Source organism: Struthio camelus, chromosome 2, assembly GCF_040807025.1.
Source record: "Struthio camelus isolate bStrCam1 chromosome 2, bStrCam1.hap1, whole genome shotgun sequence".
In the NCBI taxonomy this organism is placed as follows: domain Eukaryota; kingdom Metazoa; phylum Chordata; class Aves; order Struthioniformes; family Struthionidae; genus Struthio; species Struthio camelus.
Window position 1 is genome coordinate 119,954,709 of NC_090943.1, and position 23,470 is coordinate 119,978,178.

Consider the following 23,470-nt stretch of genomic DNA (forward strand, 5'->3'; position numbering starts at 1 on the left):
AAGAGGTGTCATCACTTAAGTAAGTAGTATGGGGCTCCCTACTTCACCTTGCATGTCACTGTGCTAACAAAGGACTTACCACTAGTAAAGCCACATCTAACCTCTCTGTTCTTACTACACATGACAAGAAGAGTAGCATCTGGGTCAGGCTTCAGGGAACAGATTTAAGATCTGAAGAAATGTACACACCCACACGAAATTCAGAATGGAACAGCTACTGAAGAAACTTTAAGAAAAAGTCATGCCCTGCGGCACATAACAACATTAGAAAATGTTAGTTGTTTTAATGTCAGATTGTGTCTAAAAGCCACTTCCACTTTTCTTGAGCAACAGAAGTAGAAGCAGAAGATATGTACCTCATTTTGCAACCTGTTCTGAGGGCCAGCACAAAGTACCCTCTTAGATGTTTAGAGTGTTCAGGCATAAAAATAAGCTATTTCAGTTTTTAAAACTTGTATGCTTTCATACGCAGAAGTGCTGGTAGCGGTTGACTTTATTTGTTCCTTCTTTTAAGTGTACATGTGAAAGTTCTCTTTCCATTCCCTTCAGCTAAAAGAGGAGCTTCTCTCCTATTCTAGCTTCAGAGCTATTAGAAGAAATTTCTTTTTTGTTCAGAGGAATGAATGTAGAGACATTTTGACAGAAGCTGCTTCAACAAAATGCTTTATCTTCTGCCTAAAGGCCATGAGCAACCAATCAGTTTATCATCAGGGTTTGTGCTCTATACTAGGTCAATCCTCACCAGTTAAACCCCATCAAAAGCCTGTTCTTCAGGCAATCCAGCAAATATTTTTTAGGACTGAGATAGTCATGTAAAGTGCTCACTGATCCTTTGTGCATCTTGACGTGCAACTGTTGTCAGGGCAGGGAGCAGTTTAGAGAATAAAGCCTTATAATCTACTTATTTCAACATTGGTCAATATTAAGAAGAAATGTGTATCAACATTCTTCCATGTGGAAGCAGCTGAGCAGTTGCATTCACTCTATTAAGTGCCCTTAAAGCAGTTTCTTTTCATAAATAAAATCACCACGTAAACTTCACTCAACTTATGTTTGTAATGTTTGCTTGCAATTACATGGCATTAGCTGCTAAGCGTAAGCCTTGGTGTTTGGACTTACTGCAAAAGTAGAAAAGGGATTTTTCATGTCATGTAGAAAAAAGAAAAAAGAAAATTTTAATTTTGTCAACAGCTCACAACATTTATCCACATCATGTGAACAGTCCACTTAAATGCAGACATTTGCCAGAAATACCAAGTCTATATCCTTAACACATAATCTGTCTATTTCTCACTTATCAGCTGGGTCCCGCAAGGTCTTGCCCTTCCATTTCTTATTCACTGTGTTCCAAGTAGCCAAGAAACTGATGCTAAAATGAAAGGGATATGCTGACAGATAGCTTCCATTTTGTGAGTTTATGAAAACTATATTTGCATATGCAACTGGAGACAATTATATCGAGAATCCAGTTATGTGGCTGTGTTTGCCAATGCAGATTTTACAAGACATCTTCATAGCCTAGGCAATCAGAAGTTTTCCTCAGATGTTCTCTATAAATCATCTTCCAGTTTCACTGGCAGAGAACTATCAGGATGATTCACTTTGCCGAGAGCTGCAACTAATGCTTCCAAGTCAGAGGAAGCTTTGCTCATCCTGTCTGCACAGCGTAGATAGGGCTGTCTGGGGAGGAAGACTTCCCTGGAGAAATCGCAGGTTTGAGAGATGTGCTCATGAGTTATCTGACCTTTTATAGCCTTTATAAACCGCTTTGAGTCAAGGGGTCAATATGGTATTGAATGGTGTTGGGCTGCCAGCAATACTAGCCATAGGATGAGAAACCATGCAGTGCACCCACCCGTGCAGGAGCAGCCTGTTTTCAGAAGAGATGAGTTTTGACCAAATACCATTACACAGGTAAACACATCTTTCTTGTCTAGCTATTCTTTTTTCTTTAATTGGATAAGGTGTTTTCCTCTATGTCCTGCCTATGAATGCTTGCACTGTGATGCTAGCAGATGACAAGGCGGCTGCATAGGACTGCTGAATAAGGAGATATGATCACAATAAGGTAGATTTTTTCTGTTTCTGTAAAGCACTTGGTACGGGATGCATTTTGTTTTTATTTAATCCTAGGCAAGCAAAACACCATGTACAACAAATCTGGGTAAGGACTAGAGGATTTATCCCACCAGTAAGAGCTAATTAAAGGTAAATGCCACTTCCTATCTGATAACATACCAAGTCTAAATCGGAGAAGAACAAAGGTATTCACCTTATTGTCTAGTTTCTTTTTAATAGGTAGGTCATTAAAGTAACCCAAAGTATTTGCAAAACCCAGGCCTATTCAGCTTTACTATAATGCAGCAATAACTGCTCAGTATACCCCATTCATGCTGAATTTTATCTTATTTCAGGTTGCTTAGGACAGAAGAATTTACACTGCTTATACACCGCCTGACGAAAGGGTATTTTTGTCCCTTGTGACGTTTTCCATAACCCTGAATTTACGGCCACTAGCTTGACTATTTTCTTCGTCGTATTTTCTAAATGTGCTTTTTGTCTGTCTACTTGCACAATGGAGATATAGTACATTTTGGCAGAAAACTTCTGAACCTCTTTTCTAAAGAGGAAAATCTGATTTTCCATTTTTCAGTGTATAGCTCTTTAACTAGAGTAACCTTGTAAGGAAGTCATGAGGGAGTTAAATCCTAATGTCTCTGTAACCAATTGTACGGAAGAAAGTATTCAGGGATGGAAAGTACCTATCCTCCAGACTCAGCCTTGGCTTTTGATATATTAAGTAAAGAACATTATCAGTCAGCTGTCCAGGGTATCTACTGTTGGAGATTTCTGTGGAAATCATGTGAAATTACAGGATTCCACAAAAGTGGGTCCTGTTGTAAAAGCGCTAGTGTTCTGCAGGGGAATGGCTCACTTGCTGACAGAAAATCCACTTCCTTAGGGGAAATAGCTCTCTTGCCCACTGAAGAATCCCTGAAAAATCAAAGGCAATAAATTCAGTCCTTCAGTAGGTTGGGTGGCATTTCCACTGAGGAAAGCAAAGAGATTCCCACACACAAGTCTCGTAGAAGAAGTTGGCTTGCAGAATATGCCCCATAGGAGCACCTGAGCCCATTAAGTGGCTTCCGAGAAACCTGAGATGCTGCTCTTTGATTTGTTCACAAACTAAATGGTGTTATTTCTGGATAACTTTGCTTCCTTTTTTTCGGTCTCTTTTTGAGAATTTTGTAGGATTTTGCTAGTTCCTCACTATCCACCTAAGATAAGTCAACAATTTTTGGTAGCCATTCACTTTTGTTCTGTATATGAGAACGGAAGTGAGCAAGACTGTTTTGCCTGCTGTCCCAAGCACTCCTTGCAAAAGCAGGCATTATGATATCAAAAGAAACATTAAATCTCTGGCAAAACAAAAGAAAATCAAAATCATTTATAAAAAACATGTTAAGATGGTGTTATTTTCCCAACTCACATTCACCCATATTGTAGAAAATTCCTTAAGCAACAGAAATGGAAAGAGCAACAAAGTTTAACATTTCAGTGTCTTACTCAGCAAAGTTTTCTGAGGAAAACAGACTGGCTGAAATAGTACACTTTGTTAGTTTTTCCATATTCTTTATTCAAATAAAGATATGTGAGCTACATATGTTCCTGTTTAATTTGAAGATTTTATTCTAAATACCTTTGATGTACATTAACTTGATATTTCTGTTTATTACTTATTGACGAGTGACACACAGGAATAATGTTGAAAGTGTTGTAAGTCAGTGGAGTTTTTAGTCTGTAGAGATTTAATCAGAAAAGCAAAATTTGTAAAGGGAGGAAGTATCCTTTATTAGCGTGGCTGACGGAGTTGAAAAAGGACACATCTAAAAGTTTTGCCCATTCTTCCAGTTAGGTCAATTGATCTAATAAAAAGTAGTACCTTTCTTGTACCCTTAAACCATAAAAGCTACAGCAACAACAGTATGACGATACAGAAGACTAATCATTACTGGCGGCACAGTCACAAAGCTATGTTACTTGATTGTCTGCATCTTTCCCTCTACCCGGAGTATAAAACACAGCTATTGAAGTCACAGTTAGTGATTTTATTAGAAAAGGAGAGGCTGTAGCTAACATACCTCACAAGGGAAATGAGCTTACACAAACAAAGTTAGTCGGTCCCAGCCTTTTGTAGCAGGAGGATTGTGTGTGTGCACGACAGCTGTGTTATAGCACAGCGTATAGAACCGGAAGCAAACTCTTGATTTCAAACTGAGCACTCACAAACAAAACAACAATAAGGCCTGGCTCTGTGATCCTCCTTTAAGTACTGCTCAAGCTCATGAAAAGGATGCAAGATTGAGTTTGAGTGACAAGTCTAGGCTCCTCTTAGAGCAAAGGTTTGAAATTCCTTTACCTAATGAGTAATTGTATCATACAGCCCCTGCTGAGTTGCTAATAGCAAACGAGAGACCTTTCAGGACAGAAGGAAAGTAGGAGTCCTTTCTAATTAAGCATGCCTCTCTCTGAGCTCCTAGATAAATTCCACAACACTTTTTAGCCCATACTTGCATACCACACCTTTTTCAAAATGTTTATGCTCTTCTTGCTCAGCAGTTTATTCTGCATGCTCAATCTACTGCTCTGCAGGCAGAAAAATTCCATTTAAATTCCTTCTGTGTCTGGTCATTCCATAGATTAAATCAGAGCCCCTTGTTTTATTATTAGGAATGCCATCACCTCTGCTACTGACATGTCTTTGGGGTCCCTTCTTATTCCTATTTCCACCCTCTATGGATCTATGAATTTGTGCATCATCTGGTTTATCTCCAGTGCTCTTTGTCTACGTCTGATATCCCACCAGTGAAGAGATAAAGAGAATGCCATGAAGTGTGCTCAGTTTTGCACTTGATGTATCACCATTACCCTCTGGCTTCAGCTAAAGGTATGCAAGACTCCTCCGGGTCCAGGAGCCTTGCAATGGCTAAGTTGCTCTGTAAGGGCTGGATCTGGTTTACCACAGATTGTGTCCCATCTCCTATATGTCTCTCAGTGAATCATGCCATTTCTTCTTTGTGCCTTCATGAACATGCCATTTTGCCCCATGCCTCCTCTCAAGTTCCTCATGCTTTCTGTCATTGCTATACAGATAACTCCCCCGGCGAAATGTCCTTTGGTGCCCCTAAGTCTTTTTGTGCCCTTCCGTCAAATCTGACTGAAATCAGTGAATTGAGTTGCAAAGTTATTAGGAAGAGACTGAGAGAAGACAGATAGATGGGTGTAGAAACAGATTGCAAAAATCATATAAGATTCATTTTCTTAGGAAGGCTAAAAATATAATAGCCTGGGTGGAGAATTACATCAGGGAAAATGGATTTGGCTTCCTGATTCTCAGACTCAGCCTGTGCAGTGCCATAAATAATGTTGCTGACAGGCAGTTTTTTCTTGCACAACAAATGGGACCAGGGCAGGGCTACTCGATGGAGCAGAGCAAAATATCCCCCCGTTCTTTCCTGCTTTTTTGTTCCTTGCTGCCAGATGCCTCCTCCTCCCCCTTCCCTTACACAGCCCAATGTAAAGAAGAGTATCTGCACCAGCAGGCTTCTCCTGTCCTGAAGGGGAACTATGTGCAGGGTGACTGTTGCACTCAGTCCCCCGGCTGCAAAATTGACTTGCAAACTTGAACGGGTGGATCTCACACGGGTCCCAGCGGCGCTGGAATCCATTTGTCTATAGTTGGTCCTGGTGCTGTTCTGGTTCTGGCTCTTGTGTGTAATTTAGTTCTGGTGCACCTAAGCCATCGTTTGTTGGAGCTGGTGTAAATCCCTGTGATAGACAGAGATTGTAAAATTTTTGGGAAAAAAATTGTAAATTTTTGAAAGGACAGAAAATAAACTAATGAAAGCACAAACTAAATAGGAAAGATGAAAAGGGAGAGAATATGTTTGTGAAGCAGATTTCACAATAAGCTAAACAGAAACTAACATTTTTGTGAGGTCTTTCTATATCCCATCTTCTTGGCACCTCCTTCATGACCTGAAATGGAGCCGTTTTGGCACTGGAATTTTGTCACTCTTCAGATATTCTAATTATCTGCCCTAACAGGAGCCTAGTTTCCTAGTTCACTGTTTCTTTTTCCTCCCTCGAGACTATTTCTGGCATCTGTTTCCACATCATTATGTGAACACTGAGTACAAAAATGTCTTTAATGTTTTAGCAAGACTCTACCTAGCTTATCAAGTAAATATAAATCTGTAAATCTGTAGGAAAATCTGCTGTCTCTTTCACCGACCCTTTCTTTCTTTGGGATGAGTTTGAGCAATGCTTCGCAACACACTTTAACAACATACGATTTTCTGTCTCTTTTTTACCTCCCTTTCTGACACATCTGATGTGAAGTATTGCTTGCTGATACTTTATTCATCCACTCGTGTCCAGTTAGAGCCTAGTCCTAGCTGATGGTGATGGGTGTAGGAAGTGAGGGAATTTAGCACCTCAGAATTCATCTTTAGGAGGTGAAGTAGAAACACTAAAGGGATCCTAAATTCACAGATCAGGTTTTAATTCCCAGGCAAAGTTTGAAAAGAGCAAGTTAAACTCATTAGAATATTGTAAATAGACTTCAGGAATTTCAAGGACTATTTTTACTTAAGCTGAAAACTAATGGCAACTCCCTTCCTATTTTACAGCCTCTCATGTGATGGATATAGGCTTACTCCGCACAGGAAATTAGCTGTGGCTTGATAGACAGTGTATTACTTAAGACGTTTAAAATGTTTTCTTTGATGAACCGCCTTTTGGAACTTTGCTTCCCTGGAAGATTATCTACATCCTGCCCGGACCTGCAGACCCCTCCACCAGCGCATTCACACCTTTCATAACTGAACCGGGAGCTCTTTCTGCGCAAATGTATTGCACCAGGCCGAGGCAGCTAAGGGCTTCGCCAGGCTGCCGCACAAATGGGAGGCCAGGGCCAGGGCCTCCAAAAAGGAGGTGCAAGGAGCAGAACTTGCCGTGGGGAGCTGGGCGCACGGCCAGCACAGCCAGTCCTGCTGCAGCCCGGTGAGGAGAGGAGCTCCTACTGGGGCTGCTCGGAGAGAGCTGCCCTCCCCAGGCCCCTGCCAAAAATTGCCACCTCGGAGGCTGCAGCAGAAGCAGTGACAAGCCTGTTTTTGCAGAGCTCTGGCCTGGGCAGAAGTGGCAGCCAGGCCATGGGTATTTTGCTGCACAAACGTATTTGGTCTCCTGCAGCTGTCTGCCCTCTGTCACTGCTTCGAACCAGGCCTGGTACCGTCAGCAAGGAGCGAGTCACGTCTTGTCTGATGTCTTGTCGCCCTGCCAGGTTACACCGACCCCCCGACCGGACCCCTCTGGGCATGTATTAAACGTGTCCAAATACCCATCTGGGGACTTTTCAGGAGTCTTTGTAGCTTCTCCATTATCCCTGCACTGCTTTAAAAATACCTCCTGTGATACGCTCTATCCACCAATAGAAACATGTCAATGTAGCCTCAGTGAAGAGGATAATTAAGATTTTATTGAAAACATATATCAGGAAGAATGTCTTCTAAAACACTGCCTCCCCGCACACAAGTACGAGCTCTCCCTTTTGCTTTGGCTTAGGAAAGAGCTAATCATGCAGCAAGGATTTACAAGGAATGGTTATTAAGAAATAGCAGTTTCAAGGAGCAGTCAGAATTATAGCATTCAGAAGTACTAATGATGTCATTAACGTAGATCAGAATGTCAGACAAGCTAATTGCCTTTTCATTTCTGGCAATTTCACTCTTCACAGCTGCTACTAGCTGATTCCCCGTTCTGTTCTAAGAGGTATACATGTATATATGTATATATATATTAAAACAAAGACAAAAAAAAGGAAAATTGTTTGAGGTTATTGACAAATGTCCATCTCACAAGTTAAATTATTCTCCATTAAAAATGGAGAAATTGCTATTTGCTTTTTCCTCATAAAATATACACCCTTTAAAATTTAGATACACATTAAATAGGCCCAAACAAACCTTTAAAGAGCAAATTAGTTTTGTGGCATCTCATAAGGCTGTGGAATTTGTGAAAACCACATTCCTTGGATTCTAAAACACTAGCCATCCCTGCTGCTCTTTCAAATAACATTGATTTTGCTGAATACTCTCTCTGAGAGCCAGAACAGTTGTCTAATTGTAAGTAAATAATCTTGAAACAAATCCATGTTTGACATACTGTCTTACTAACATTTACTGTTTTGAAAAAGGGATTTACTTCAAGGATATTGAAAAATTCCATTGGTGTTTAAGAGGAGCAGCAACTGTGACCTTCTATAAATTAAAATGCTTGACCCTGCTATATGAAATACGTGATTCAAAGTATTTCACATGTTCAGATCAGCAAAGGCAGAAAAATAACCCTCCTTGTGAAGGTGCAGGATTATGTTCATACAAACATCCACAAGAGCTATAACGGTTTACAAGGGTGAGCTATTTAAAGCTGAGATTCTTCAGCCCATATGTAACCCCATTAGCTCCAGTGGGAATACGTCAGACTGATTATAAAGGTCTACCCCTGCAGAACCTATTGCCAGGAAAGGACAGGAGGGCCACATTCAGACCACCTATTACAGCGCTTCAGGAGGACATTGGTGCTACCAGATGTCAAAGTTCAAGAGCTTCATGAGCCTTTCAGACCACCTGCAATCTGAGGCTGCCAGATCCTGGCTTCCAGTGTAGTCAGGGGGTAGAAGACATCGTGAAACCTGGGCTAAAAGCTTAGCGCAGGCAGCCGTAACATGGCCCACCACTTCTCCTCGTGCTCCCTTGTAGAGCAAAATGGGATCATACAGGGACTCAAGATCCAGCAGCCTCACTGCTCTTGGATATGATGCCATAGTAGCTGTGACATCTAAGATATTTGCCTGTAGCAAACGGTTTGCTCATCTGAGATGTCACAGCTCTTTCTCTCTGATGCCTGTAGTAGAAGCCAGGACCTGGCACTCTGGCGTACCAGGAAACCCTTAAGAGCTCTTCGCTCTCTTGAATAAAGATGCCTCAGTAGCACTCTAAACACAGCAGTCTGCATGGCCCGTGGTGCCTGGGAGCCCTAATACTGGAAACCTGTGAGGCTTGCGGAAGACTTACTAACATAAAGGACAAGGCAGATGGCCTACTATATCTGAATTGCAAGTACACTTCCAGGGATTACAGACCTATATACATACTTTGAAAATTGTGACCAGTAATAGGAAGAGTGCCGGACTAGAGAATGACGTTATCTGAATTCCTAACTCTCGCTCTCTAAATGGATGTGGGAAGTTGTTTTTTGTGTTATATTTTTCTGTCAGCAGAATGAGGTTTATGATCCACATCTCCCTTAGTGAAGCTCTTTAAGAGCTAACATACACGCTCTCGTACTCATTGCTGGTGTATTCCTTTCCACTGGCGCTACTTAAAATAGCTCTTGTTTAACATAGACATTGAAAAAAATGCATCCTTTTCTAGCATGGCCAGTGTAGTACCATGTATCCTATCGCTGTAGGACCTGCTTAAGAAGCAAGGCAGAGTTCATACGAGTTCCAGGGATGCAAGAATATACACCTGTGAGCGGAGTTACTCAAGGAAGTTATTCCATTAAAACCAGTGCACCAATTCAGGCAGCTAACTGGGAATTCTGAGCATGATTCAAAGTTTCTGAAGATGTGTGTTTTGGCTTGTTAGTTGTAGGTTGAAATTTATTTTTTTTAACCAAAAAGTTTGCCACATTCTCTCAGCCCTTAGTCAAAGTGCAGAATCCATTGTGCCATTTATCGTTAGGTATAAGAAGGCAAAAAGATGACAGAACTTTGCTATTGCTATTGACTTCAGACAGAGAATAATTTAGGGTACAAGTTTTCAAAAGTTATCTTTTTACAAGGCTGAATACTTTTTACTGTGCATTTATAGAAGGCAGAGATTTTGCCTGTGACATATTTTACTTCTAACCTCTTTAATATTTCCTTTATAAAGAAGTGGCAAGAATGTCTTATTGCAAATAAATTTAATAGAAATATTCATGAGAAAAGTAAGCCATCCACAACAAAAATGTTCTGTGACTAATGATAGCATTTAAGTCAGCTATCCAGATGCTTAATTGGTCCTGTTAATAACAAGTTTGCATTTATCTGAAAACTCAGACTATCGAAGTACAGTCAGTGTGATGAAGATGTATGAAGTTTTGTTTAAATTCTTGGCTCCTACAGGGAAAGCTGTCTCTTTGGATTTGTGTACATCTGTTTCTCTCTGAAACTAAAATCCAAAGAAACAGGAGCTGGAACAGGTTTTGATGTTAATTCAAATAGTGCATGAAAAATCAGGTCAGTTCTCACTGGATCAGCACCAATTTGACTATTTCCAGTCAAAAAATTATGATACTTGTTATTAAAATGTTCTTGAATGAGATTGTAAGCAACTCCACTGTGTCAAACCAGTTCTTTCGGACTTGTGCGCTACCCATGGAGAGATCACTAATAAATGCTGCTAACACATTTGCCCTTTGCGACCTCATGCTATGAAGTTACCACAATAATTAAAGGAGTTCCTATATCAAATAACAAAGCTCTTTTTTGACAGTGGAATGTGTAACGTTTGTAGATTTTCCTCTCCAGTCAGCTGTCAACGTTTTCAAAGGAAAACAGGAAGACGCCTAGTGGCGAGATCACAAGATAGGGAGTCAGGAGGTCTACGGTCTTGGCTCTGTCACCATCACACGACATGACACACAGCTCTTCTCTGCTTCGTCTTCTTCATCTGCCATGCAACAGCACTGTTACTTATGGACTTTGCGGGGCTGCTGCATGCTAAGTTATATTCTTATTTTTTTGGGAGACTGTAGTAATGGTGAAGGAGTTGCATTGTACGGCCAATGCAAACACCTTTATAACTACCATTGTGCTTCCAGATCCCAGTCTGGCATGAATATGTCTGGAGATAGGATAGCACTGCACGCTCCACAGGCAGTGGGAGTGCTGGGGCCAGTAAGAAAAGCATCCGTAGCCTGAGATTTTCACAGTCATCCAGAGCTCCTAGGCACTTCCAGCAGCGTGAATTTTCAGAAAGCTCCAACTGCTTTTGAAAAACCTGTAAAGCTTTTTGTCTCTCTAAAAAGTTCAGCTGCTTTTCAGGGAATGTTAACTACTTTCCCATGAATGCATACACGGGCCACGAAGGTGCCGTTATAATAGTTGTCATTTAATCCAATGTTTGTCTTAAGCAGTAAATTTTCTTCAACAATCCAATGATATTTCCATGGGATCCCAAATGGCTTTTTTTTTTCTTTTCTTTTCTTTTTTTTTAAGTCTGAATTAACAGTTACGTAATATAATGAGTTTTTTTCTTTTGCTTCATAAATGAGTTTTTGTTAGGCACAGTGGAAAAAGAACACCATATAACAATTCAAAATGAAGCCATCTGGCTTTGTGTTCTTCTAACAATGTTAACAAATATCCCACATCTAAAAGAAATTTGAAGCACTATTTCTGTGCTGCGTTCATTTACTTGGAAGGAGTGTTGCACATACATACATATTTTAAATGAAGCACATATTTCTTTGTTTTTCCACAGCCTTTCATTGTTTCATTGCCTTTGTTTTGGTGATCTTGGCCTCCATTGTGGTGCGCCTAAAAAACCAAGCAGATGAACAAATTATCACAGCTATAACCTCATTGTGCAGCTACTGTGTGTGCTCTTACTCTGCAGTCAACAGAAGCTAGGTTACACATCCATGACTGCAGATAAACGACTTCACACTGACTAAGGCGAAATGGAAGGTAACCGCAGTTACCACCGAGACATAGCTATGATATAAGTAAGTTCATGCTCTTAATTTACTTCAGAGTAACTTGTTTGTCTGTCCAGTGCCCTGATGGGTAGACGCTTCCAGCATGCAAGCAGATCAGATGATGCAAGACAAACATGCTCCCATATGAAAAATGCCTGTCTGTCTGTCTGTTGGCACTTTGATATTGTCTCGTGGGAAGAAAAAGAAAAGAGCAGAAGGGATTTCGAGCTTAAATTCGTGCTACTAGGAAAGTCTTGCAATTAGTCTACACCCAGTGCTCCTTACTGTGTGGTCTCTAAGACATCAGAAGGGAGACTGAAACAATTGCGAAAAATTTTAACAAACGAACGCATGCACACACACATATTCCCACAGATGCAAACAAGGAACAAGCAAAAGGGGAGAAAATAAAACTAATCAAAGTGGTTTTGAAGCTTAGCCTGATCTGTTGGTTGTAGTGTAGTGTAATCAATTTGGTCATACTGAAAACTATTTTGGCAACACTGCGCAAGGTGATCCTTGGACTTCTTTCCCCCCCGGCCCCAAACCATTACATGGTACTTCAGCAAGGAGGATTGATAAACACTGGCAAATGCCTTTAGGGAAGACATAGCTTCTACCCATAAATGGAGTTGTCTACTTATACAGTCAGAAGACTTCACAAAACAAACATCGCAAATACACATAAAGTTTGTCGGCAAAAAATGTCAGTTTGGGAGTGATTTTTTTCTATGGTCCTGTCTTATACTACATAGGCCACCAGCATTTCACAGGATAAAGCTTGCCTTAAACCACAAGCCAGCAGGCCACCTTTGCTGAAATAGCTATGGTAGTAACTGAGCAGGGTGAGTCACAGTGAAGATTAGCATCTCTGTAGCTGCAACCATATTTTGCGGCCAGAGATGTAAGCGCTGCATGAAGTGGTACTAATGAAGGAATTGCAGCTCTCCTGCATTCTCCTCCAGCCCTCCAGGAATTAGTGCCTGACTGCTATACCATATAGCAAACTGCCCCTTGTGTGAACAGAGGTTAGGACGTGCAATGCTGTAGTGCTGCTGCTGCAACTTTCCCCAGCCCCCCTCTCCTATCTCTGAAGGAAAATGTAGGTGCTATGTAGCAGCAAGCGCAAAGAAGTTTCTGCAGGACAGCTGTGTCAGCCAGGGTCTGCGTCTCTTCAGGCCCAGCCCTGATGCAGCAAGGCAAGCAGAAGTCCGCAGGACAGCCAGGCTTTACATCAAATAAATAAATGAATGTTTATACATCCAGCTCCTAATTTATATATAGCACCCACTTACAGAAACACTTATTATCATTTGAGCCACTCAGAGGATGAGAACAGTTTGGCATATACATTGGCAATCGCGATTTGTTGTCCCTGTTTATAAAAAAGAAGGAAGAATCCAAGGAGTTTCATCTTGAAAGGTCGGAGGCAGGGGCAATCGCCGGCACCAGCAGGATCTGAATAGGCTTCATATCAGGCTTCAGGGTCTTGTTCTTAGAGCCCCGAGGTTTTCATGTACACACACGTGCTGCGTTTGGCTTATGTAACTTTTAATATTGCTATCAACATCTTTGCTTCTTCTTTTTCATGACCATCTGCGATTTTGACTCATTTATTGCAAAATCGCCCAGCTAACCCTGCACAGCTATCTAAAATTAAATATCTTGGATGGTCTTAGCTGACTTTTCCTTTTTTTCTTACTGTGGTTTCATTAAATTTCACTCTCCCTTCTGCTCTTGTGACTGAAAGGAGCTCAAGCAAGTGCCTAGAGACAGGGGAGGAAAGCCCAGAAATCACGTACAGTGGCATATCCATGTAGGCTAAAGAGTCTGAGAGCACACTAAAATCTTCTGTGTCTCTGCCACAGACTTTCTCTTTTCCTCAGCCATGGTGACACAAGTGTTTTTTGCCATTAGCTCACCATGTGGAAATCAGTGGCTTAACATGAATAACAGTACAGCAAAACTTTAGAACATGCTATGAAGCTTAATCACAAAAATATGCGTAGAATCAAATAAACCAAAAATCTTACTTTTGGACTGGTTTTGTGGGTGGAAGGTGGTTCTTTTATTTCATCTTAAAGCCTTCACTCATTCTTGCAATAGAAAGCTGTCTGTTTTGTTTCTAATTTGGTCAACTTCACACAGTTCTTCACATGCAATAGTCTATAAAAGGCAAAAATTAAATTAAGCGTGGGACAATAGATTAAAGATACCTCTTTACTATCTTGTCCCGTCATTCAGGATCTTTTCAAAAGTATGTAATGCTTATGGTTTACAGAAAGTAATATCTTCTATTCATCTTACAGGGCTTAGCACCAGGGGGCCCCATCAGATGGATGTCTCTAATCACACAGCCAAACAGTTAAACTGAGAAGGATGATTCTTTTTAACATAAACTCACAGAAATATGTCTTGTTGAGGCCTCTAAATATGATGTAATACAAAAAATATATATAAACACTGAATTATTCAGAGAAGTTTTACAGTCTTAACAAAACATCTATTGTGACGGATTTTTTTCCTGAGAGGGAAAGTTAATCTTAGCATTAAAATGGAGCCATTTTTAAAGTAAAGTAAGTGAAAAGGAAGCTGCATTTGTTCAAAAGTAGCTCAAATTAAGGTATACCTTCAAAACATTTCAAATGCAGTCTGTTGAATTTTGCATCAATGTGTAGAGAATTGTAACAGAAACGTTAGGACTGTGTTAAGAGAGAACAAATGGGAAGGTCGGGGTAGGGAAACACCAGAAAGAACAGTGGAGAAAGGTTTATAGAAACAATAGGTGTCAGCTGTGCCTACACTAGCAGGATCCTAGCAGATGTGCGTGCAGATTCTCAGGGCACCTAGCCTGGGACACTCAGAGGTGGGACGGGCCAGAATGACTAATTGTCATCAACTCCTGCATAGCACAAGAAAGACGCAGCCAAAAACAGCTTTTTGTCGCCAACACAAGAAGATGCTGGGAGAAGTGATGGAGACGTGATAGCTGGCATCCCTTGTCCTCCTCGTCAAGGATTCCTGACCAGACCACCTGGACCACTGGTGGACCTGGACCAGACTATTCACCTCTTAGTGCCAGAATGCAGGACATATGGGTGCAAGAGCGTGAGTGGGAGCGAAACTTGCTCTGACTTCACATAAAATCACGTTTCCCTCCTGTGCAGCCTATGCTTATATTGAGCTTTGCTACGCTGTGCTACAGTGATGCAACGTTATTTCCTACAGATGTGTAGGAAACTGGCTTTCAAACAATGTTACATGTTATTATGAATCAGCTGTCACTCTGTCACGCACTTGCAGTGAGCACAGATATGTTCCAACACATTTTGTCTCTAACACAGATACAAAGAAGAGTTATGTCTCCAAATCAATCATATGTTTGTTTAACTGTATTGGATTTGCATGGCTTTCCTTTCTGCCAATAAAATACACAAAAAAAAGGTAATCCTCTCGATATACAGCAAAATCCTGGCTCCACTGAAACCAGTGGCAAAAATCCCATTGACTTCAGTAGGGCCAAGATTTCAGTGGCGGCTTCTGGTCTTCCAAGTTGCTGAATGTGAAAGTTTAAAAAGTGAAGGATGTTGGTGAAGACGCCATCTTAGCAGTCTCTGTAGGGCTAGCACCATCAGGAAGAGCTGAAGGAAGAAAACTGCTCCAAAAAAGCACCTTGAAAGAGCACTTGAAGTTCTAGCAGATATTTAATAGCTTTTAAAGAGAGATGACTAAACAATACCCACTCCTATAAGAAATTAAAAATAAATAGGATCTTTTCCATTGACTTTAATGGGAGCTCAGACTGCCTATCAGGAAGCAGCAGAATTATCTACATCTATGCCTGCATATTTCCTTGAAATGTGTTCATTTCCTTGATATGCAAGTTTTAATAAACTGCCATCCTGTCTCAGAACAGTATTAAAATTGTTGTTTTTCCATCACAACATTTTCCAATACAATAGTGCTCTTTTCATCAAAATCAAAACATTTTAAAATATGTTGACATGAATGAACTCACCCTCCCTCCAAAAGAATTCAGAACAAATGTTGACTATTTCAAGAAAATGAAATTCTTCATACATTATGAAACTTCATTTTGGCATTCTGAAAATATGTTTACGTTTGTCTTTTATTCATTTTTAAATCATTTCTATAATTTGTGGCATGTTATACTCTACTGCATTTGACATATAACTGCATAGCATAAAGTGATGCATAGTAACATCACAGTTGAAATATTTTATTCCCTTATTGGGTGGTCTTACCTTTTTAAATCATTAATGTGAGCTGCTATCTAACATTGAATGAAACATCTTTCCTTGAAGAAAGTGTCTCCAGTTTATTGCAAAGAACTGATGTGTCATTCACACCAAAGTATTTCCTGTTTGTATTGGAATCAAGCAGCTTGATAAACTGTTTTAGTCCAACAGAAGCAAGGGATATTTACATTTAGAAGTTAAAATGTTTCAATAAGCAGTAAACAGAAGCCGATCTTAATTTTTTTTTAAATAATAGAAAAAATATATAGTACTATTGATGCTTTGAACTTATTTCAGAATGCTAAAAATAGTATAAAGTAGTATTGATATAAACATTTAAACCCATAAAATAAGAAATATAGCAAGTATTTAAATTTTTTAATCAAAATTTTAAACGCAAAACCAAAAATTAAAAACATCTAAAATACAGCCTTATTTGAATGTCTGTACCACTGGGTGTAGGAAAACTAGGTTTCAATTGTCATTTTTCTTTTGATTCAGATTAAAAACAAATTTGCAATTACAAAATTGGCTAAACCCATAAATTCTGTGTTTTGATCAGGACTGGTATTTACACAAACAAGTCAGAAGAAAATTCCTCTTTCCAAAAAGCACGACATGGCTATAAAACAGCATGAATATGAGCAAGCATTTAATCAAAACTGTTTAAATTCAGAATGGTATTAGCAAACCGTGAAGGAATTCAGTCATTGTTCCAATATCAATTCATATATCATCCCAATATACAGTGTCAGATAATATATAGATTTCTTATAGCCAAAAATGCTGCCTATCAGCATTAATGGGAAGTGTAAGTCAAAGTAAAACTGCGCAATGTTATACAAACCATTTCAGTTCACTTTTGCCAAGAAAAACATTAACAACAGTATTGGCTGCATGAGCAATTAATTCCTACAGAACATTTAGCACACAGGATCATAAACTGGGCTCTTCACCTGTGATCTTTGAGTTCCCCAGCCCCGGACTGGCTGCACATCTCTCTAGGCCATGGGTGTAAATGAGATCAGACATTAGTTGCTGACAGTTTATAAGTCAGTTAAAGATGTTCAGTTACAAGAAACCCACGATCACAGACTCTAAGCAATAGCAGGAGGAGAGAGTATCACTGAAGTCATTCTGCTAATTCTGTAACACCAAGGTCTACACCTGACTGAATATTTTATGTTTCCTGAATATATCAGCCATAGGGGTGTTTTGCATGAGCAGCGTAAAGCTGCCACAAAATACCAAGAACAAAGTCTTTAGTGTATAATTTCAACTGTCACAAAATCATCCACTCAATCAAGTTTAGCAGGATGTATATAGAAGATGAACTTCCATCTACCTTATCGTGTTCATTATTTGCAATTATTAGTTGCAGTCACAGGGTTTTCATAAGACTCTTCAGATTCAGATATGACTTTTAGTAAGGGCAACTCATAATGAGAACAGGCAACGCCCTCAAAAGCTTCCTCTGGTATAAAATGCTGCAACCCATTTGCTTAGCAGAGTACATCTCATCCCTGTGCTACATTCTTTACATTTGGACCCCATCATATAAGAAATCCATTTCAAGATTTCTTCTCTGACATTCAAATGCCTGAATAGCTACTTCAGTGGATGAATTTCCCTCCAGGATTATGACCCCCTGCAGTAATTGTGTTCTAGAGGAACTATAAAAGTCCGCGAGAGATGGAGGGCTCACAGGAGCAGTCTGCCTCTAGCTGCATTGCAGAAGTTTGATCATGATCATGCCACATAACACAGGAGTATATATTGTACCTGGTATCAAGGCAGAGAGGATTTTCTTATCTGGTGGACCGAAAGTTGAACTGGGAAGAGAATTCATTACAACAGGACCTGAAAAGGGCTACACACTCAATCTCTTTCAAATACCTGATGCAAAACTCATGTTCTTGATTTAGCTTATCTCCAAAATGTTCCTAGCAGGCACCTAGTATATACAAGAAATGCATTGAAATCATTTGAAATCTGACTGTTACTGACTTCAGTAGGACCGAGATGATATCTGTGGTGTGCCATCTTCCTAAATGAGTAACTCTCCTTCCCCAGATGAATACCTCAAACAAGGTGTTTTTTGAATAAATAGAAAAGTGGGGTGTTACTGTAATCATTTCTCTTTTTAAAAGCTTGGTGCTAAGATGTTAAGGATGTGAGTACAGGGACATGCCCAGATAAGCACCTAACTGTGCAGAGAGAAAGACTGTGCACTTCTTATTTAGGACATTTGCATAAACAGGTAAATACTGCTCTCCAGATGCTTATACATGTTTAAAACTGACCGTCTGTCAATTCATCGTAGAGATGTCGCTTCTTCTGGAAGCTGTTGCACATTTTTTCTGAGACGAGAGGTTGCACTTTTGTGTCCCCTTCCTTCATCCCAAGGTTGCAAAAAGGTCAAAGGGATCATGAAGGATTACCAGAAACCATAGTTACTCAGAAGGACCTCACACCCTACAGGATGGGGAAATGAAAGACAGCTGTAATTATAGCCAAGGATCAGCTAGCTGACTGTATTTGCTGGCAGCAGCTCAGTTCCTCTCAGGGGCAAGGTAATGTTTATTTCTGTAGTCAGTAAATACAGCCAGTCCTCACCCTCATCCCTGAGGCACTGAGCTGCTGCTAATTATTGTGCTAACATACAAAGACAAATGAGCCCAAAGGGAAGCAGCAGGGAAGGAGAGACAGTTCGCACTCATAAAATGAGAAACACAGGGTTAGAAGAATTATAGAAATGATAAAATCCATCTGCGCTTTGGAAGGTTCTTCTATCATCAAAGCCTGAGAAGTCCTTTCCCCTCAGTAATTCCTCTCTTATATATCATCCAAACCTCAAATTCTTCTCTGGAAATGAACGTGGATGGGACTATATTTCCCTGCGGTTATTGTGAGCGACTAAAAATGTTTTCTTCCCTTTTCCTGTGGGACTAAGTGGGCTCCGTTGCATTCTGTATTTTAGTTCTGTGAAATGAACGGCATCTGGGCTAACACGACATGAAGATGGCTTGTATGTCTCAGCTTTCTTTAATTGCAAACAAATACTATGAATATGTAAAATACAACACAATACAATAAAGTTAAGCTCTTTGGCTGGGTTGAGGAAGGCTTGCAGAGGGAAATAGAAAGTAAATTGCTCCGTACCAGATTCACACAGCCGGCCTGGATTTATTACAGTATATACTGTTGTTTCTGTGAGCTAGGCCAAAGCAAACTGCCTCAAAGCATCCTCATCGTATTGCCACAAATACCCTACACCTAATGTATGTTAACCTGATGCAGATTTGCGAGGACAAGTCCTTAGCATTGTCCCTAGTCCTGGACTTCAAGAGAGCGGGCTTTGTCATATTCAGGGAAGTGGTAGGCAGGACCCTTGGGAGGCAGTTCTGAAAGGCAAAGGAGCTCAAGGAAGTTAGCAAGTGTTTAAGGACAGCTTTCTCCAAGTACATGAATGTGCCATCCTGATACTCAGAAAAACAAAAAAAGGTATCAGGATAGCAGCTTGGCTAAACAGGAAACTCATGGATGAGCTGCAACGCAGAAAGCAAGCACAGGTGAAAACAAGGACAGGCAATGGAGGAATACAGAAATATTGTCTGGGAATGCAGGAACGGTGTTGGGAAAACCAAAGCTCAGAGCTGAAACTGGCAAGGGATGTCAAGAGCAACACAGAGTTTCTAGTACTACCTTAGCAGTAACAGGACGAACAAGGAAAGCGTGGGCCCACTGCCGAATGCAGCATATGAGTCAATGGCAGCAGATGCAGATAAGGCTTAGCAAAGACTTTTCAGCCTGGGTCTCCTCCAGCAAGGTCTCCCAGGCCTTTGTGCCTAGAGGCAATGTTCAAGGAGGACAGAAATTTACCAGTAGTAGTGCACCAGGGATCTCTTAAGAAATCTTGTTCAGCCTGGAGACAAGATGGCTTCAAAGGGCCCTAACAGAGGCCGCCTGGTACCTACGGGGATGTTATGGAGAAGACAGAGGCAGGCTCTTCATAGTGGTGTGTGGTGGGAGGACAAGAGACAGCAGGCATGAGCTGAAACAAGAGAGGTTCAGACTGGATGTAAGGAAAATCTTTTTCACCCTGAGGACAGCCAGGCCAGGGCACAGGTTGCCCAGAAAGGTCATGCGGTCTTCATCCTTGAAGGTTTTCAAGACCCAGCTGGACAGAGCCCTAAGGAACTTGCTCTAATCTCACAGCTGACTATGCTTGTGAGCAGGAGATTGGCCTAGAGACCTCCTGAGGTCCTCTCCAACCTGAATGTATCTGTGTTACAACTCAGGTTTCCGAGTGATTTTTGTTCTCTGGTACTTCATTAAAACACTTCTGCATATATTTGGATAGTTATTTCTTTGCAAGTACTTTGACACTATCCATTTACTACATAGAAAAATGGAACTTTATTGCATAGGCAAGTATCTCTAGGGGAAAAAAAATAACATTACAAGCAGACCAGCTGCCTGTTACCAATTTAAAAGTCTAACGCAGTGCAAAAGTAGTAATCCTAAACTCAGAAAATTTAATTACAACAGAAGAATCAAACCCCTCCATACCCAAACCAGCAAAAAACCTCCAGCAATAGTGGTCAAGTGGTGCCTGTTTTGCCTTTTCTTGTTTTCCTTCCCCTGGGAAATATTTCCTGCTTGCATTGCATATGACACATGGGCTGAGTGCAATGTCTGCTGCTGCTTTCCACTTCACCTTCCTACCTACTCTTGCAGTTTTCCATTGCCCAAGAAACCCCAGAGACCTCTAGATCTTCCACTGTTGTGGCAGAGGATAGAGCAGGGCAAAGTTGGAGGGAACAGGTGCTCATGCCCTTCTTCCTCAGTTCAGGCTGGTTTTGGCAGTTGTTGACTAAAAATTGCTCCATCAGTAAACGTACCTGCCCTCTTTCAGTGAAGAAAACAGTGTTACATATGACAACTCTGCACTTTATTGTGTGTTATTATATGCATCCCAAGGAGGTAGCACTTCCTGAGCTTGGAAGAACCAGCAAAAAACTTTATCTCATTGTTTAGGAAGGCTTGCAGGTAAGCTTATGTGGATGACAGAGAGAGACAGATGCACCTATCTCATTTCTCATGTATTTCTCAGGTGGAGAAAACTCTCTACAACTTTTATATGGGGAGGAAGCCTTGTATGACTTTTAGAAGGCCTGAGTGGCTGAACTGACACATGAAAGGCCAAAATCAGCTCGTTCCTTCATGTCCTGTCATAGATATCTCTACACGCATTCTGGGTTATATCGTCCCTTTACAGGGTTGCATGATAGAAGGGAGATTAAAAACACTGACCGTCATGGTCATTCTCTCTTCATCCCTCAACCATTTTTCTGGCCTTTCACTAAGATTACCCAATACTTTCCATCATAAGGACCTTATAACTTTGCCAAAGTTCGGTCATTTTAGCTGTAATTTCCCTTGCTGGCTGGATGCCTCTGGCTGATTTTTGTTTGGAACTTTTTTTGATAATTTTTAGGGGAAAGTGCATTCATTTCCAAGAAAGAAGCTAGGGGAAAATGTATATATTGTTGCCTATATCAAAAACTTATGGGCATTTTCTTTTAAAAATTCTCATTTCCCAGGCTTTGGAGCAGAGTACTGGAATTTGGTGGGTAGATGATGTCTGTGTCTGGAATGGCCTTTTTTTTCTGTCCCAGTGAAAATCTGCACTGTGAAGAAAATATTTTACAAGACTTAAATATCACAGGTTTTTATCATTTTCTTTAAGAGCTCGGCTTCATTTGTTGTAAACGTTAAAAAGCGTGTGTGAGGAATGGGGTAGAAGAGGCAGGAAAACAGAGAAATTCGTATTTTCAAAGCAGGTGGCTTCAGTGCTAGAGAACTGATCTCTGCAACTCTGCCAGATAATTGCTATGTGAGGTGAGCAACTCACCAACATCCAAGCCATCCTAGTTTATGCCACCCATCTTTTTCTCATCAGTCTTGACAGGACTCCTGCGGTGTTGTTTGCAGAAGGGCTGAGTACTCACACCTGCAATGGAAGTCAATGGGAATCTAGCCTTCAAACATATAAACTGTTCTGTATGACTGTGTCTGTATTGTAGGGTATGTGCTATCTGCAGTGCACCTAATGTCTTGATCTCACAGCCAACCACATATAGGACGTGGCTTAGTGTATGGCAAGATTGCTTTTTTAGAGGTTTCATACACACGGAAAGCAGGGAAGGAAGGGCAGAGGCAGTATGATGTTTGGCTCGGTCTTGTGGGGATGTGGCCAGGGCTTTTGGCCGGACTTGCAAAGTAGAAGGTGGAAAGTGCCCTTGGGTCCATGGTATAAACGCAGACTGTAATACAGGGTGCTCTGAGAAATCAAAGCATTTCAAATGAAGCACTTCATATGAGAAGATAATTTTTAATTTTAATCTTACTGTAGCTCGGTCCTCTAAAATGGAGGTAATAATGCTCCTTTTTGCTTGCAAAGACGTTTGCAAAGATTAATTAACACTTGGGAAATAAAAAAATACTGCACTGATGACAGGTATAGAGGAAATTAATAATTTTATCTTCAGAGCAGACCTCGAATGTTCCAGTGAATGAGACCTAGAGTAATAATGAAGAGAAAACAAAATATTGAATAGCTGTTCATGAAATTAGTTCGGTCCATTCTCTATACTGAATAAAGGAGGGTTTTGAGACAAAAAATTAATATACTGAAACCTAAAATCTAGCTCAATACTTTTTATCAGTGGGAATAAATGTGTCTGATCCAAAATTTCAAACATATACAAATAAATGAAGATCACACAAGCAATCTTTCTTCTGGCATGTCCTAGCTCTGTAGTGCTTGACTTCACAACCTTAGTAATGTTCTTTGACTACAATTCTTTGTGTGGTGCTTTTATGAAGTCTGATACCAGGAAAAAGACATGGTATCTCTCCAAAGCTTTAATTAATATGTTCAGTGGCGACATGGTGGCATGTAATCCGTCTGAAAGAATGCAGAAATACTGCATCAGAAGCAACTGTTGACAACATGAACTCAGAAGCAATATATAAAGGACTATTTATCACTACCTATCTTTCAGTTCATCTATTCCGTTTGAAGTCTGTTTAGTCTAAAAAGCAAGACCAATGTAAACCTAGTAAATAAGACTAAAAATACTTATTAGAGTGGCTATCAGTTATTGTCATTATGCCCCAACATGCAAAACTTCAAAGGTTCAATGTTCTCTATAAACAGTAATTTACATAAATTACAGATGTGTTTACATAGTAATCAAAATACTTAATGATTGGAATGATGATGTCTGCTGATTTTCAAAGTTTTTCTGTACTTTTTGGGCTGAATTCAGCGATGAAGAGTTGTAATTTAATACTCCCCTGGACCTACTTACGCCCACTTGTTGAAGTGTCAG

At 40.3% G+C, this 23,470-nt stretch overlaps 1 protein-coding gene across 1 annotated transcript in view; it reads right to left on the reverse strand.

The window, feature by feature from the left end:
• CLUL1 (clusterin like 1) overlaps positions 1-23,470 on the reverse strand; it is a 61,312-nt gene that overhangs the window by 31,191 nt on the left and 6,651 nt on the right. The window lies entirely within an intron of this gene.